This window comes from Amblyomma americanum, chromosome 2 (genome assembly GCF_052857255.1).
Source record: "Amblyomma americanum isolate KBUSLIRL-KWMA chromosome 2, ASM5285725v1, whole genome shotgun sequence".
NCBI lineage: Eukaryota > Metazoa > Arthropoda > Arachnida > Ixodida > Ixodidae > Amblyomma > Amblyomma americanum.
Window position 1 is genome coordinate 199,657,181 of NC_135498.1, and position 15,830 is coordinate 199,673,010.

General features: G+C 50.5%; 1 protein-coding gene across 1 annotated transcript in view; it reads left to right on the top strand.

The window, feature by feature from the left end:
- LOC144120327 (uncharacterized) overlaps window positions 1–15,830 on the top strand; it is a 257,061-nt gene that overhangs the window by 80,934 nt on the left and 160,297 nt on the right. The gene's annotated exons all lie outside the window — the stretch shown is intronic.

The following is a 15,830-nucleotide window of genomic DNA, read 5'->3' on the forward strand; positions in this document are numbered from 1 at the left end:
AAATCTAAAGTCTGACGAAAACTCGTCTGGTCGGGTACAAGATTCATGACTGAAGAAAAACGAACGCCGACCAAAAGGTTGTTGTTTAAAACAAAGACGTTTCGGCTTCCGTACGGAAGCCTTGATCACTGGGCGGAAAGCCCAAACACAAAGCTTAAGTACGTCGCAGTAATCGCCCCAAGCACCTTGCGTACGTAGGCGGGAGATTGTCTGCGTTGTGGTTAACGGTTTTGTCTGTAGTTTGGATTATCAGGGATTCCAGATATCGACGTTACAGCCAATTCTTTTCTCGTGCGATGACTGATGCTTCTTCCCAAGCTATATTGTGCGTCGCGGCTTCCACGTGTTCAGCAAGTGCATTAGATGCAATCTTTTTGTTCCTGACGTCGTTCTTGTGGTCCCTCAATCGCCTTTCGAAATTCCCGCTCTCGCCGATATAGCAGTAGTCGCAGTCTGCGCAGGGAATCTTATAGATCACGCCAGGAAACTTCTCTTTCTTTATCTTGTCTTTGGCGGCCACCAGATCATGCCTCAGCTTGCACGTAGGAACGTGAGCGATGTGCACACCGTAAGTGCGCAGAACGCGAGCCAAAGACTCGCTCACGCCCGGCACATATGGGATAGCGGATCGGGCTCGGCAAGGAGGACCAACTGGTTCTGATGGGCGTGAAGACCGTTGAAGAACAATCCACGAAGTGCTTGGGGTAGCCGCATTCACTCAATTCTCGGCGCACTTGGCGTAGGTCAGCAGCCCGATCTTCTGGCCTTGGGCAGATGTTTTTGGCACGTCGGACGAGGGAAGCCACGACGGAGCGTTTGTGGCAAACCGGGTGGACAGAATTAAAATGAAGATACCGGCCTGTGTGGGTTTCTTTTCTATAAACTTTGAAAGAAAGGCGGTTTCCACGGCCTTCCACCAAAACGTCCAGAAAAGGAAGACGGGGTGCAGCCTCCTCCTCTACGGTGAATTGAATGGAATCTTCCATGCTATTGATGTGATCGGTGAAAGGACCTAACGCATTCTTTTTGATAATACAGAAACAATCGTCGACGTAACGCACAAAAACCTTTGGGCGCGGTTCGAAGGTAGCCAGTGCGCGAGCTTCTGTTGCTTCCATGGTAAGGTTTGCGGTTGTCACCGATATAGATGCGCCCATAGCAGTGCCATGAACTTGTATATAGACTGTACCCCGGAAAATAAAATAAGTGTTCTCAAGGCAGAACTGCAACAGCTTCAGAAGAACCGATGCTTCGATAGGGGTTCGTTCACACAATCCGTCGTCATTCTGCAGTGCTGAGCGGCACACCTCCACAGCCAGATCCACGGGTACGCAGGTGAGCAGCGATTTCACATCAAGGACACCATGACCTCGTCGTCCTCCACCGTGCCATCAAGTACTTTTTCAATAAAATCGAAAGAGTCACGTATTGTGACATTCCTTGTGTGCTACGAGGTACATTCCTTGTGTGTGCATCGAGTTGGGGCTTAAGGCCGCCCCTCTTTTCCAGCTGCATACCTTTGCAGAAAGCAGGACGCCGGCACACGCGGAAACCACTCCCCAGTATAAGCGAGAGCCCCGAGTACATACCGGGAACGAAAATTGTCGCTTGACGCACGGACCCCCCAACCCCTTACGACGTGGGCTATCGCCGGGAAGGCACCCACAGCTTCCCGCGGTGCCTCGTGAACAAAAGCGCATTCCCAGAAGGGCCGTGACGGACACCTGTCAGACAGACAGGCAGTACTCGCCAAGAATGTGGAAAGACAGGCGCAAGGGAACAAAAGCGCATTCCCAGGATGGCCGTGACGGACACCTGTCATGGCGGACAGGCAAGACTCGCCAAGAATGTGGGAAAACAGGGGCGACCCTTAATATGGTTTCCCGGAGCGACAGACGAACCCCTTCATGATTATTAGCTGTGTCCCGCCGTCGGTAGCGCGGCAGCATCGAGGGCGCTTTCGCCCCCTCCTCTGTTGCTGACGAACGACGCGGACCGATGGTGGGTGGCGGTATGCATGCCTGAGGCAAGGATTAGCTCCGAAGGGAGAGCCTGTGGATACTCTCACTTGAGAGAGAGTGGTGACGTTTTTGTTGTTTATTTAGTTTGTATTGTTAACAAGAATCTGGGTTCGAGGCTAAGCCCAACCCAGGCGGGCCACTGAAAATGACCGCCCTTAGTCCTTTGTTAATCAAGTGCTTAAAAGCGCATGTAAACGGATGCAGTGGAGTCCAGTCTGAGCTGGGGCTCCATGCTTAGCATGTAATGTGATGCTACTTAGGCACTAACCTGCCCGGTCGATGAGTAAAGTAGTGCAAAGTTTGTTCTTTTGTAAATTCAGTTCTGCTTTTTCCAGTTTAACTCTCTGTATATGTATGTTGTAAAATTATGCTCTGCTGTCATCATCTACAAGCTCGCCTCCTGTTCATCTTCCAAGCCGAACGACACTAGAGGAAGGGTTTGTGAACAATCCTCGAAGAAACGGACGACTATTGAAATTCTACTGCATACACGCTCAGGACGACATCGTTCGCGAAGAGGGCCTTCAGCGCCGAAGCCCGACGGCGTGCAGCTTCTGCCAGCAACCGCTCGAGCCCAACTCCGGAGCCACTCCATCGCCCCCATGAAGTCGTCGGCACGTAAGCTCGGACGCCCCAGCCTCTTATGTATAATCTTAATCATGTGTAATTATTGAATATACCTGTTTGTTTAAACTGAGCCATACGGTGTCTCTTTGCCTCTCCGTCCCGTGTGGACCTGCGCATTATGGGGGTCATCACACTGGTGTCAGAAGTGGGGTCTCAAAAGCAAATGTCCTCTGAATGCTGCGACATTCATGACTTCAAAATTGTAATCAAAAGGGAATCACGGGACTGATTGTGGGACTTTTACCCCCATTTGAGAGGCTTGAGGCACCGGAGGGCTTGAAAAAAAAAATGTCTTTATCTGAGAGAGCTCCCACTCCACAGCCGTCGCTCGGAGCAAGCATGCTGGCATTAGGAAGCGTCATTCCGACGTTTACGGGAGATAAGACAGGGGTTCCAATCTGCGATTTCTTTTCCATGCTAGAAGAGATTGGGAAAATGGGGGGATGGTCCGATGCTCAAATGCTGGGAATGGCGAGGTGTAAGATGGCAGGAGCTGCTCATGATTTTGCATGGCGAGACGAAAAAGTAAAATCCACAAAATCATTTGCGGAATTTAAGAAGCTCGCGTTAGAGCATTTTGACACTGAACCACGTCACGTGCGAGTACAGAGGTTCCGTGACGCCGGACAGATGGTAGGGGAGGACGTGCGAACGTTTGCGTCGCGGCTTCAGCGCTTAGCGCGCGATACGTTAAGCAGGGAGGAGGAAGGAGACCAGCTTAAGAAGAAATACGCGGAGGATATACTTAAAGAGGAAATGACCGCTTTGTTCGTGGCTGGTCTGCAAGACCCCGTGCGCCGGTTCGTGCTCTCGCGCAAGCCGAGCAATTTCGACCAAGCCGTGGAGGCCGCATTGGATGAGGAACAAAATGAGGCGTTAACGACAGCCGCAGCGAGAGTACGCGTCATAGAGAGAGCGGTGCTCAACCCTGAGGTTGCTCTCTTGACAGAGCGGTTAGATCGCTTAGAACAGCTGCTATCTCAGCAGGTAGAATGCCAGGTTGAAGCGCGCGCTCAACAGCGCCCATTCGCTGGAAACCGGAGACCGCCACAAAGCTACAGGCGCGGTATGCGAGATTTTGAAGAAATCGTATGCTTCGCTTGCCAGGGTCGCGGACACATCGCCAGGTTCTGCCAAAACGTGAGCCGTGGGGAGCCACAAAGAGAAGCAAGCGAGACACGCCCTAAGCAAGCCTACAGCGGGGCTCCAGATACCGAGACAAAAAACTAGTTAGTCCTCCCCAGCCTGAGGAGCGTGGGGAGGGAGCAGTAAATGATGAGGTGGTGGTAGTTTGTGTGGCCGACGAGGCATGCCCTGTTGTGCGTTGCAAGTTAAATGGTTGTTGTATGGAATTGTTGATAGATACGGGGTCAAAGGTGACATTGCTTAAGGAGAGCAGTTTTAACACGCTTCGAAGGAAGGGGGACCGCGAGGTGTTGGAAGCGTCTGGTGGTATGGCAACCAAATTTGTAGGCATAACGGGGGATCCTCTTGGCATAAGTGGACTCTACCGGTTACACTTCTCTCTCGGCGGAATTGCATTGGAGCACCCCTGCTACGTATGCCCGGACACGGTGTCTCTGCCAAACGGAGTGTCAGGTATATTAGGGCAGGATTTTTTGAGAAAAGGGAAGGTAGTAGTCTCATTCTCTGAGGAAGAGGTTAATGCGGGCGGCTCAAAAGTTCCGTTTTTGAACAGGAGAGGGGCTGAGATTCGCATTACCGATATTGACACCCGTCAAACAGTGGGATCATTGGAGAAGGTATATTCGCGGGTTGCCGTCCGGCTGGTCGAGGAGGCGGTCGTCCTTCCTTGGTCGGAGCACATTTTGTACGCGTTTGTGCCTTCAGATGTAGAGAGCGGCGCCGTGGGAGTGCTTGAGCCGGTCGACTCTCTCAGCAATGGCCTGAAGGCAGCCGCGTGCCTCGTGACAGTTAATGACGCCCACAGAGTGCCCCTACGGGTGGTTAACTGTAGCCAGCAGCCACTGAGCCTTCCCAAGAACAAAACATTGGCTTTCTTCACATCTGCGATAGAGCAACGTGAGCCCACCGATACGGTACTCGCAACTGTAGAGCATGCTAGTCCTTCGGCTGCTCCAAAGGTGTCGTTCGATCTTTCTCACGTAAAATCCAGGGAGAGGGAGGCTCTGGCTGGTTTGCTGAACGACTACTCGGAGGTATTCGCCGCGTCCAACCTGGATTTGGGCTGCTGTGGCGTTATAAAGCACAGGATAGAAACCGGCACTTCATCGCCCGTTTACCAGCGTGCGTACAGGATTCCTTACTCCCAACGTGAGGAGATGGAGCGGCAGGTGCAGGACCTGATTGATCGCGGCATTGTCGAACACTCAAAGTCACCCTGGGGAGCACCAGCACTATTGGTGGAAAAGCCAGATGGCTCGTATCGATTGGTAGTGGACTACCGCAAACTAAATGCCGTAACTCGCATCGATCCATACCCCATCCCCAATATACAGGAGACGCTTTCTCAGCTGGGCTCTGCCAGGTACTTCACGGTAGTGGACATGGCGGTGGGATTCTGGCAGATAGCAATGGATCCGGCAGATGCCGAGAAAACGGCATTCAACACGCCCTCAGGGCACTATGAATGGAAAAGAATGCCGATGGGTCTGGCCAACAGCCCTGCTGTCTGGCAGAGAACCGCTGATGTTATCCTGGCAGGTCTTCTGGGGAGGCTGTGCTTCGTGTATATGGATGACATTATCATATACAGTGACAATTTTGATAACCATTTGCGCGATATTGAGCAGGTTTTGGTGCGACTAAGAGCAGCGGGTCTCAAGCTGAAGCCCTCTAAGTGCCAATTCCTCAAAAACGAGGTCAAATACCTCGGGCACGTTGTTTCAGCTGACGGCGTGCGACCGGACCCTGAGAAACTAAGGTGTGTCTCGGATTTTCCATCCCCGACTAGCGTCCGCAAGGTCCGGCAGTTTCTCGGCCTGATCGGTTACTACCGAAGGCACATAGAGGAGTTCGCCAAGCTCGCTAAGCCGCTCACCGCCTTAACAGCCAAAAATGTCGCCTTTCGCTGGGACGAAAACGCGGAGAATGCTTTTGGGGCCCTGAAAAGGAAGCTAATGAGTGCACCGCTGTTGCGCCACCCGGATTTTAGTTTGCCCTTCGTTATGGCCACAGATGCGTCGAAGTTCGCAGTTGGTGCCGTGCTATCTCAGGTTATCGAGGGCAAAGAACATCCCGTTGCTTTTGCTAGCCGACAGCTGAGCCCCACAGAGCAAAAGTACGGAGCTACGGAAAGGGAGTGCCTCGCCGTTGTCTGGGCAGTAAAGCACTTCAGATGCTACCTTTACGGCCGCAAATTCAAGCTAGTCACAGACTGCCATCCTCTGAAATGGGTGATGAGTGTCAGGGACCCTAGCTCGCGACTCGCTAGATGGAATCTACACCTGCAGGAATACTGCTTTGAAGTTGAGCACAAGTCAGGAAAGACACATCTGAATGCTGATGCACTCAGCCGCACAGCTGCCGTGGCAGCTATAGATGAGTTAGTCCCCGTAGTCGACCCCGCCGAATTACGCACAGAGCAGTGCAAAGATCCTGACCTGAAGCGTATAATCGAAAGCTTAGAGGGCGCACCGTCTCACCCCGAACAGCTAGGTTATTTCATTGACAAAGACGGCACCCTGTGTCGGCGCACGAGGCCAACCAGGAAAGGGAGATTAGAGAAAACCGCTTGGGAGAGAGTCGTCATACCTCGGTCGTGGACAGAAAGGGTTCTTCGCGCGTTTCACGATGCGCCATGCGCCGGTCATTTTGGCGTAGCGAAGACACGCAGGCGTGTGGAGCGTTTGTACTTTTGGAGTGGCATGCGACAGGATGTTAGAGACTACTGTGCGAAGTGTCATTCCTGTCTCGAAAGAAAAACACCCAAGGGACGAAGACCAGCTCCAATTCAGCCGTTCTCTGAGGTTTCGGCTCTCTTCGAGCGGACAGGTATGGACATAATGGGCCCATTGCCCACGACCACTTCCGGAAACAAGTACATTTTAGTATTTGTCGATCACCTTTCAAAATACGCGGAAGCGGTAGCACTCCCAGATCAGAAGGCAGACACGGTTGCAAGAGCATTTGTCGAACAGATCGTGCTCCGACATGGACCCCCGAGGCAACTCTTGACAGATCGGGGAACGAACTTCGTGTCGCAGCTAATGAGGAGAGTTTGCGAGCTGCTTAAGATCGCTAAGAAGCTGACAACACCGTACCATCCGGCTTGCAACAGCGCGGTGGAGCGACTGAACCAAACCGTGGCCGGGTTCCTGTCGCATTTTGTTTCGCGCGACCAGCGGGACTGGGATTTGTGGCTCCCGTATGCAATGTTTGCCTACAATTCCGCAGCACACGAGAGCACGGGCGAATCGCCATTCTTTCTTCTCTACGGCCGAGACCCGGACCAGCCTAGTGAAGTGCCAGAGGGCCCCCGTCCTGTCTTATACGCTTCACTGGACGACTATAAGGTGGAGCTAGAATCGCGCTTGCAAGTGGCGAGGGACATCGCAAAGGAGTCCTTAAAGAAAGCGGCGAAGCGCAGGAAGGAGGTGCACGATCGCAGTGCTAGAGACGCGCCGTTTGATGTGGGGGACAGCGTGTACATTGAAAACTGCCAAAGGCAGATTGGGCTAGCTCGTAAGTTCCAGACGAAGTGGAGAGGACCGTGCGAGGTTGTCGAGAAGCTTTCTCCGGTAAACTTCAGAGTCCGAGACGTGAACCGGCGCTTGATAAGGATACACGCCAATCGCCTCAAGTCGGCACCGGTTCAGTATTCACGAAATGAGGAAAAGGAAAGCGCGGATTTTGATGGGGACAGAAGTGAAGCGGAGCGCGCAGATAGTTCGCAAGAAACGCCCTCTCCTGCATTTGTTCGGCAGGCGCCAGAGGTGACGGCCAGAATGCCACCGGATTTACTTCATGCATTGCTAGAAGAAGAAGCGCGCGAGGTTGCCGCGCAGATAACGCCAGGAGAGGCTCCTGCCACGAGCCCTCGCGAGTCCCAAAGCAGACAAAGGGGCACAGACTTACTTAGTATGACTCATGAAGGCAGATATCCGCTGCGAAATCGGAAAGCTAAGTCGGACTAATGGCGTAAACAGAGCGGAGTTCTGAACTGGTTAGAATTGTGTAATGCCACAGCTCATAACATTGCTATGTGCTTATGTGTTAAGTTATCGGAGTTGGTAGTTAAACCTTTCTGTCATTAAGTAACACCTTCACAGGAGAGCATGCGGAGCGCATGCAGAACCTGCCCTACTTCCTTTCGTTATCTATATTTTTGTCTGTGCCGTGATCGTGCTAGAAGTGGGAGCTCCTTTATAACTGTGGTAAATTTATTTCGTCCAGTGTGGACTAGAAAAGAGAGGCTTGGGTGCTGAGTTTCATGTTTATCTGTAAAAGAAGATCAGTGCTGCCCCTGGAGACGCCAGTTATGACAGCGAAGTCATATGGTGTTGTGCAGTGGTGTTAAGTGCAGCGAAAAGTGTTTTGTCGGACGCACTGTGCGAGGCGATTCAGAAAGACAAGGGGAGCTGCAGGGACTCAAATGTTCGGAGAACATTCTTCTGGAGGGTGAGCGAGTGTGACATTCCTTGTGTGCTACGAGGTACATTCCTTGTGTGTGCATCGAGTTGGGGCTTAAGGCCGCCCCTCTTTTCCAGCTGCATACCTTTGCAGAAAGCAGGACGCCGGCACACGCGGAAACCGCTCCCCAGTATAAGCGAGAGCCCCGAGTACATACCGGGAACGAAAATTGTCGCTTGACGCACGGACCCCCCACCCCCTTACGACGTGGGCTATCGCCGGGAAGGCACCCACCGCTTCCCGCGGTGCCTCGTGAACAAAAGCGCATTCCCAGAAGGGCCGTGACGGACACCTGTCAGACAGACAGGCAGTACTCGCCAAGAATGTGGAAAGACAGGCGCAAGGGAACAAAAGCGCATTCCCAGGATGGCCGTGACGGACACCTGTCATGGCGGACAGGCAAGACTCGCCAAGAATGTGGGAAAACAGGGGCGACCCTTAATCTGGTTTCCCGGAGCGACAGACGAACCCCTTCATGATTATTAGCTGTGTCCCGCCGTCGGTAGCGCGGCAGCATCGAGGGCGCTTTCGCCCCCTCCTGTGTTGCTGACGAACGACGCGGACCGATGGTGGGTGGCGGTATGCATGCCTGAGGCAAGGATTAGCTCCGAAGGGAGAGCCTGGGGATACTCTCACTTGAGAGAGAGTGGTGACGTTTTTGTTGTTTATTTAGTTTGTATTGTTAACAAGAATCTGGGTTCGAGGCTAAGCCCAACCCAAGGAGTTGTCCCCATCTCGCATGTTATTCTTCATTGGAGAATTGATGCTTTGGGCGGGCCACTGAAAATGACCGCCCTTAGTCCTTTGTTAATCAAGTGCTTAAAAGCGCATGTAAACGGATGCAGTGGAGTCCAGTCTGAGCTGGGGCTCCATGCTTAGCATGTAATGTGATGCTACTTAGGCACTAACCTGCCCGGTCGATGAGTAAAGTAGTGCAGAGTTTGTTCTTTTGTAAATTCAGTTCTGCTTTTTCCAGTTTAACTCTCTGTATATGTATGTTGTAAAATTATGCTCTGCTGTCATCATCTACAAGCTCGCCTCCTGTTCATCTTCCAAGCCGAACGACACTAGAGGAAGGGTTTGTGAACCATCCTCGAAGAAACGGACGACTATTGAAATTCTACTGCATACACGCTCAGGACGACATCGTTCGCGAAGAGGGCCTTCAGCGCCGAAGCCCGACGGCGTGCAGCTTCTGCCAGCAACCGCTCGAGCCCAACTCCGGAGCCACTCCATCGCCCCCATGAAGTCGTCGGCACGTAAGCTCGGACGCCCCAGCCTCTGATGTATAATCTTAATCATGTGTAATTATTGAATATACCTGTTTGTTTAAACTGAGCCATACGGTGTCTCTTTGCCTCTCCGTCCCGTGTGGACCTGCGCATTATGGGGGTCATCACAGTATGAAAGTCGAGCCCTTTCCAACGAGTGGCGCAAAAACCTTGTGTAAGTAGCCCGACAAGCGGTATAAGGGCGACCGTGTAAGGTCAACTATTGGTCGCATTGGGACGTTTGGCTTATGGATCTTCGGGAGACCATACAAGGCGGGAGCTGACCCATTGTGGCAGAGGAGCTTGAAATAAAGTGACTTGTGGTCCGGTGGAACAAATCGGAAGACGTCAGTCAAAAGAATCTGCAAGTTTCTACCTTGAGCGTAGGGACCCGCTTCAGCGTCAAGTACGTACTGTCGACCTGCAGAAGGCCAGTCATTTTCTCAACGTAGTCGTTGCTGTCCAAGATGACGGTAGCGTTGCCTTTGTCAGCGGGAAGTACAATAATGTCTGTGTTTTTACGCAGGCTTTTGATGGCATCACGCTCCTCGGAAAGAAGGGGGGTCGGAGGATGTCGCGGAAGCTTGGCAAGGATGCTGACTGCACGAGTTCGGGCCCCATCTCGGTGGCTGTTATCTACTTGACCTATAGCGCGTTCGACCGCACAGACGATTTTTCTTGCGTCCGGCGCAGGTCTCGTGTTAAAGTTAAACCCGAGCTTAAGTACGGCGAGTTCTACTCGAGTAGGCCTGTAAGAAGACAGGTTGTGGACTGTCGAAGTGGACGGGCCAGGCGCAAACACTTTTTCGCGAGGCAGCAGCCTTGATAACTCCTTTTGGTGGGAAAACTCTCGTTGGCGGGACTGGATGCTCACCTTGTAGTTAGCATGTAACTGGATGCTGGCGAAGTCGTCCGGACACTGGTGCTCGAGGCGGCGACGAGCACAGAAGACTTCGTTCTGCAGGTTTCTGATAGAGGCTTTACAATCTAGGATCCTGGCTTCAAGCAGTTGCCGTTCCGCTCTTGATACCACGCTGTGGCCAAAGGCCGTGTCAACAGGTCGCAGCAAACGGAGGGATCTCGGAATGAGGCTTCTAGCCTTGCATATGAGGTTAAAATCCAGATGGGCTTTGAAAGCAGAGAGTCGAATGGATACCGAAACGTACTGGCGCACTTGAGTGATGAAAGGTTGGCCATACGACCGTCGTAGCGTAATGAAATCTAAAGTCTGACGAAAACTCGTCTGGTCGGGTAGAAGATTCATGACTAGAAAAAGGAACGCCGACCAAAAGGTTGTTGTTTAAAACAAAGACGTCTCGGCTTCCGTACGGAAGCCTTGATCACTGGGCGGAAAGCCCAAAGCACAAAGCTTAAGTATGTCGCAGTAATCGCCCCAAGCATGTGGCATACGTAGGCGGGAGATTGCCTGCATTGTGGTTAACGGTTTTGTCTGTAGTTTGGATTATCAGGGATTCCAGATATCGACGTGACAGCCAATTCTTTTCTCGTGCGATGACTGATGCTTCTTCCCAAGCTATATTGTGCGTCGCGGCTTCCACGTGTTCCGCAAGTGCATTAGATGCAATCTTTTTGTTCCTGACGTCGTTCTTGTGGTCCCTCAATCGCCTTTCGAAATTCCCGCTCTTGCCGATATAGCAGTAGTCGCAGTCTGCGCAGGGAATCTTATAGATGACGCCAGGAAACTCTTTCTTTATCTTGTCTTTGGCGGCCACCAGCTCATGCCTCAGCTTGCACGCAGGAACGTGAGCGACGTGCACACCGTAAGTGCGCAGAACGCGAGCCAAAGACTCGCTCACGCCCGGCACATATGGGATAGCGGATCGGGCTCGGCAAGGAGGACCAACTGGTTCTGATGGGCGTGAAGACCGTTGAAGAACAGAATCCACGAAGTGCTTGGGGTAGCCGCATTCACTCAATTCTCGGCGCACTTGGCATAGGTCAGCAGCCCTATCTTCTGGCCTTGGGCAGATGTTTTTGGCACGTCGGACGAGGGAAGCCACGACGGAGCGTTTGTGGAAAACCGGGTGGACAGAATTAAAATGAAGATACCGTCCTGTGTGGGTTTCTTTTCTATAAACTTTGAAAGAAAGGCGGTTTCCACGGCCTTCCACCAAAACGTCCAGAAAAGGAAGACGGCGTGCAGCCTCCTCCTCTACGGTGAATTGAATAGAATCTTCCATGCTATTGATGTGATCTGTGAAAGGACCTAACGCATTCTTTTTGATAATACAGAAACAATCGTCGACGTAACGCACAAAAACCTTTGGGCGCAGTTCGAAGGTAGCCAGTGCGCGAGCTTCTGTTGCTTCCATGGTAAGGTTTGCGGTTGTCACCGATATAGATGCGCCCATAGCAGCGCCATGAACTTGTCTATAGACTGTACCCCGGTAAACAAAATAAGTGTTCTCAAGGCAGAACTGCAACAGCTTCAGAAGATCTGATGCTTCGATAGGGGTTCTTTCACACAATCCGTCGTCATTCTGCAGCGCTGAGCGGCACACCTCCACAGCCAGATCCACGGGTAGGCTGGTGAACAGCGATTTCACATCACAGGACACCATGACCTCGTCGTCCTCCACCGTGACATGACGTACTTTTTCAATAAATTCTAAAGAGTCACGTATGAAAGTCAAGCCCTTTCCAACGAGTGGCCTAAAAACCTTGTGTAAGTAGCCCGACAAGCGGTATAAGGGCGACCGTGTAAAGTCAACTATTGGTCGCATCGGGACGTTTGGCTTATGGATCTTCGGGAGACCATACAAAGCGGGAGCTGACCCATTGCGGCAGAGGAGCTTGAAATAAAGTGACTTGTGGTCCGGTGGAACAAATCGGAAGACGTCAGTCAAAAGAATCTGCAAGTTTCTACCTTGAGCGTAGGGTCCCGCTTCAGCGTCAAGTACGTACTGTCGTCCTGCAGAAGGCCAGTCATTTTCTCAATGTAGTCGTTGCTGTCCAAGATGACGGTAGCGTTGCCTTTGTCAGCGGGAAGTACAATAATGTCCGTGTTTTTACGCAGGCTTTTGATGGCATCACGCTCCTCGGAAAGAAGGGGGGTCGGAGGATGTCGCGGAAGCTCGGCAAGGATGCTGACTGCACGAGTTCGGGCCTCATCTCGGTGGTTGTTATCTACTTCCTGGCGTCATCTATAAGATTACCTGCGCAGACTGCGACTACTGCTATATCGGCGAGAGCGAGAATTTCGAAAGGCGATTGAGGGACCACAAGAACGACGTCAGGAACAAAAAGATTGCATCTAATGCACTTGCGGAACACATGGAAGCCGCGACGCACAATATAGCTTGGGAAGAAGCATCAGTCATCGCACGAGAAAAGAATTGGCTGTCACGTCGATATCTGGAATCCCTGATAATCCAAACTACAGACAAAACCGTTAACCACAATGCAGGCAATCTCCCGCCTACCTCCCGCTTACGTACGCAAGATGCTTGGGGCGATTACTGCGATGTACTTAAGCTTTGGGCTTTCCGCCCAGTGATCAAGGCTTCCGTGTGGAAGCCGAAACGTCTTTGTTTTAAACAACAACCTTTTGGTGGGCGTTCCTTTTTCTTCAGTCATGAATCAGTAACTGACTACAGGGGCAGGGGCAGGTGCAGGCGATGACTACTTGATGTCCCTCAGCATGTCTGCCAGGTAGCGATTCAACTGCTCTCCGCATTTTCTCATCCTTGGCAGCTCGTGCAGCTTTGATGTACGCATCAAATCCATCTGAAAGACTTTCAATCACGACAAAATTTCAGACATGCAGGTGCTGTAAAATAAAGGTATTTAAGTCGTGCACATTTAAATAAACGAATGCCTTTGTCAGTCAGGAAATGTACCTACATAAAACAGGCTTACTGACCACAGCTGCTAGTCTTTCTGAGCTCATCCGAGGCTTCTCCATGGCACCAGCCTTAATTGCCGGCATGCTCTTCCGGGAAGGAGCATCACCAGGAAGGAGCGTCGCTTTTTTTGGGAAGAAGTGCTTTGGTTTGGGCTATCTGGTGCATAGATTCTAGATGATGTCAGGACGGTGCGAAAACATCAATGACAAAAGAGGCACACGAACACAACAGGACAGGCGCCAACTTGCAACTGAGGTTTATTTGTCCAAACCTCTACATTTTATGAAGCACCCGAGCCGTATCGCAGAAGCCTATCACAGAAGAATAAGAGATTGTAAACAATAATCAGAATTCAGGAAGTTGGTGCTACTTTTAACACACCATAAGATATATTCATGCATTCAGCACTACACTCCCGAAAAAAGCAAACTAGGTCCCAAAATTATCCGAGCGCAAAACCAACAGGAAAGCAATTCATCCTCAAATAAAGGCCGACACTTGGCCAAGGCTAACAGATCGCAATATCAAATTCTTCCTTTAATACATCATGTGATAATGAATTACCAACAACAGACTCGGAAAAAAATGATGGACATGAAAACTTAAAACCTTCGAGAAATCCTCTCAGCGTCAAAGTACTAAAACAAGTATCAAAACTTAAAACCTTCGAGAAGACCTCTCAGCGTCAAAGAACTAAGAGTTTTGGATTCTACACAATTTTCGTTTGGCTGTTAAAACTCATCTAGGAACAACAAACTATGCAGAGAAAACTACAACACATTAAACCCTAAAGAGATCCTTCGAGAAAAGCCACTTCAGCATCACTGACTCAAATGAACAGTTTACTAACGCATGCGCTTCCCGCTTTCTTAATAAAATATGCCTCTACTACTTCTCGCTCAAACTTGTCTTTTCTGCTCTTCAAAAAATTGTTTTGTTTAGTTCCGGACGACACTCTTTGCAGGTTTTGCAGGGGTCAGCAAGGAAGCTTCCATGTTGGTGGCGCACAATCTGCCAGTGCTCACTGGCAGGTTCATTGAAACATCGACTGGTTTGCCCTATGTAAACGAGACCACAGCCGAAAGCACAACTTGCACCTGATGTTTGCTAACTTTTTTTTATGCCATGGGAAACTTTGTGAATGTAAGGAATAACAGGGAGACATTTCTTTCGTGCTTCCGGAAGTCTCTTATCATGAGGACCCTTCCACTTCTGGATTAACATTTCAGAGACCGCCGAAATCAAAATGGGCGGGTAACCGGCTTCTTGCAACCTCTGAATTTGGTCGCCAAAGCTCACCGACATCATGTGATGGCACGACTTTCCCAATGCATTCTGAAGGAAATTAGCGATTATTGCTCTTTTGAGGAGTTTAGAATGAGCGCTGTCAAACGGTAACAGCCCTTTCTTTGATCTGTGATTGTACGCCCCGCATAGGTGATCCTTTCTGAATACCAATTTTTTGTCTAGAAACTGAAGTTCGCGATTCACTGGTAACTTCCACGTAAATGTGAGGCCCTGGCTGTTATTGGTGAAGACAGATAACACACTTGTTGCCGCCGCAACTATATCAGAGTCGGGAACATTCTTGAGAATAACCAAAAAAATCGTCCACGTATCTAAAAATGGATACAAGATGTGGGCCACTAAGTTGACTCTTTATTTGATAACCGACGGCTGTCAAGAAAATGTCACAGAGTGCAGGCGCCACTGAAGACCCTATACAAACACCTTTTTGTCTGAACAAAGAAGCTTCCTTGAAATGGTATGGCCGCCGAGCTCAAGTAGAATACATTAAGGCTGCGAACTGGGCGAGTTGGTACTGATTCATATTTGAACAGCGCAATAAAACAACGGAACACAACGAAGAATGAACAGCGCTTGTGGTGTCCATTCTTCGTTGTGTTCCGTTGTTTTATTGCGCTGTTCAAATATGAACAAGTAGAATTCCAACAAAGCTACAAAACAGTCGCTGCTAATCCCTGCAGCATTTGAAATTGAACTTCACCTGTTGTGATTTTTTCTCTGACAGCACTTAGGAGTCCGTGATGAGGAACAGAGTAGTACAAATCCTCAATTTCGATGAAGAAACCTATGTACACGAGGGAGGGCAAAGCCTCCAGTTGCTGCACAACGTACGAGGAACTACGATCCTGGTAAGGATCATGTTCCACCAAAGAACCAAGGTGCTTTTGAAGTTAGCAACTCACAACGCATTGCCAAGTCCCTTTTTCCGACACGATGGATCGTAGTGGCATTCCAGACTTGTGGGATTTTGCCGTAAAGAATATTTCAAGGAAACCCCTCTGTTCATCTGTTTCTTGATTCTTGATGGCATCAAGGTGCAAGTCATCCAAGATTTTGAGTGCTTGTCGTTTTCTAGCGCGTGCGTTGATTTTTATCGGTTTGAAGTTTTTTTTGATGGCCGAAAA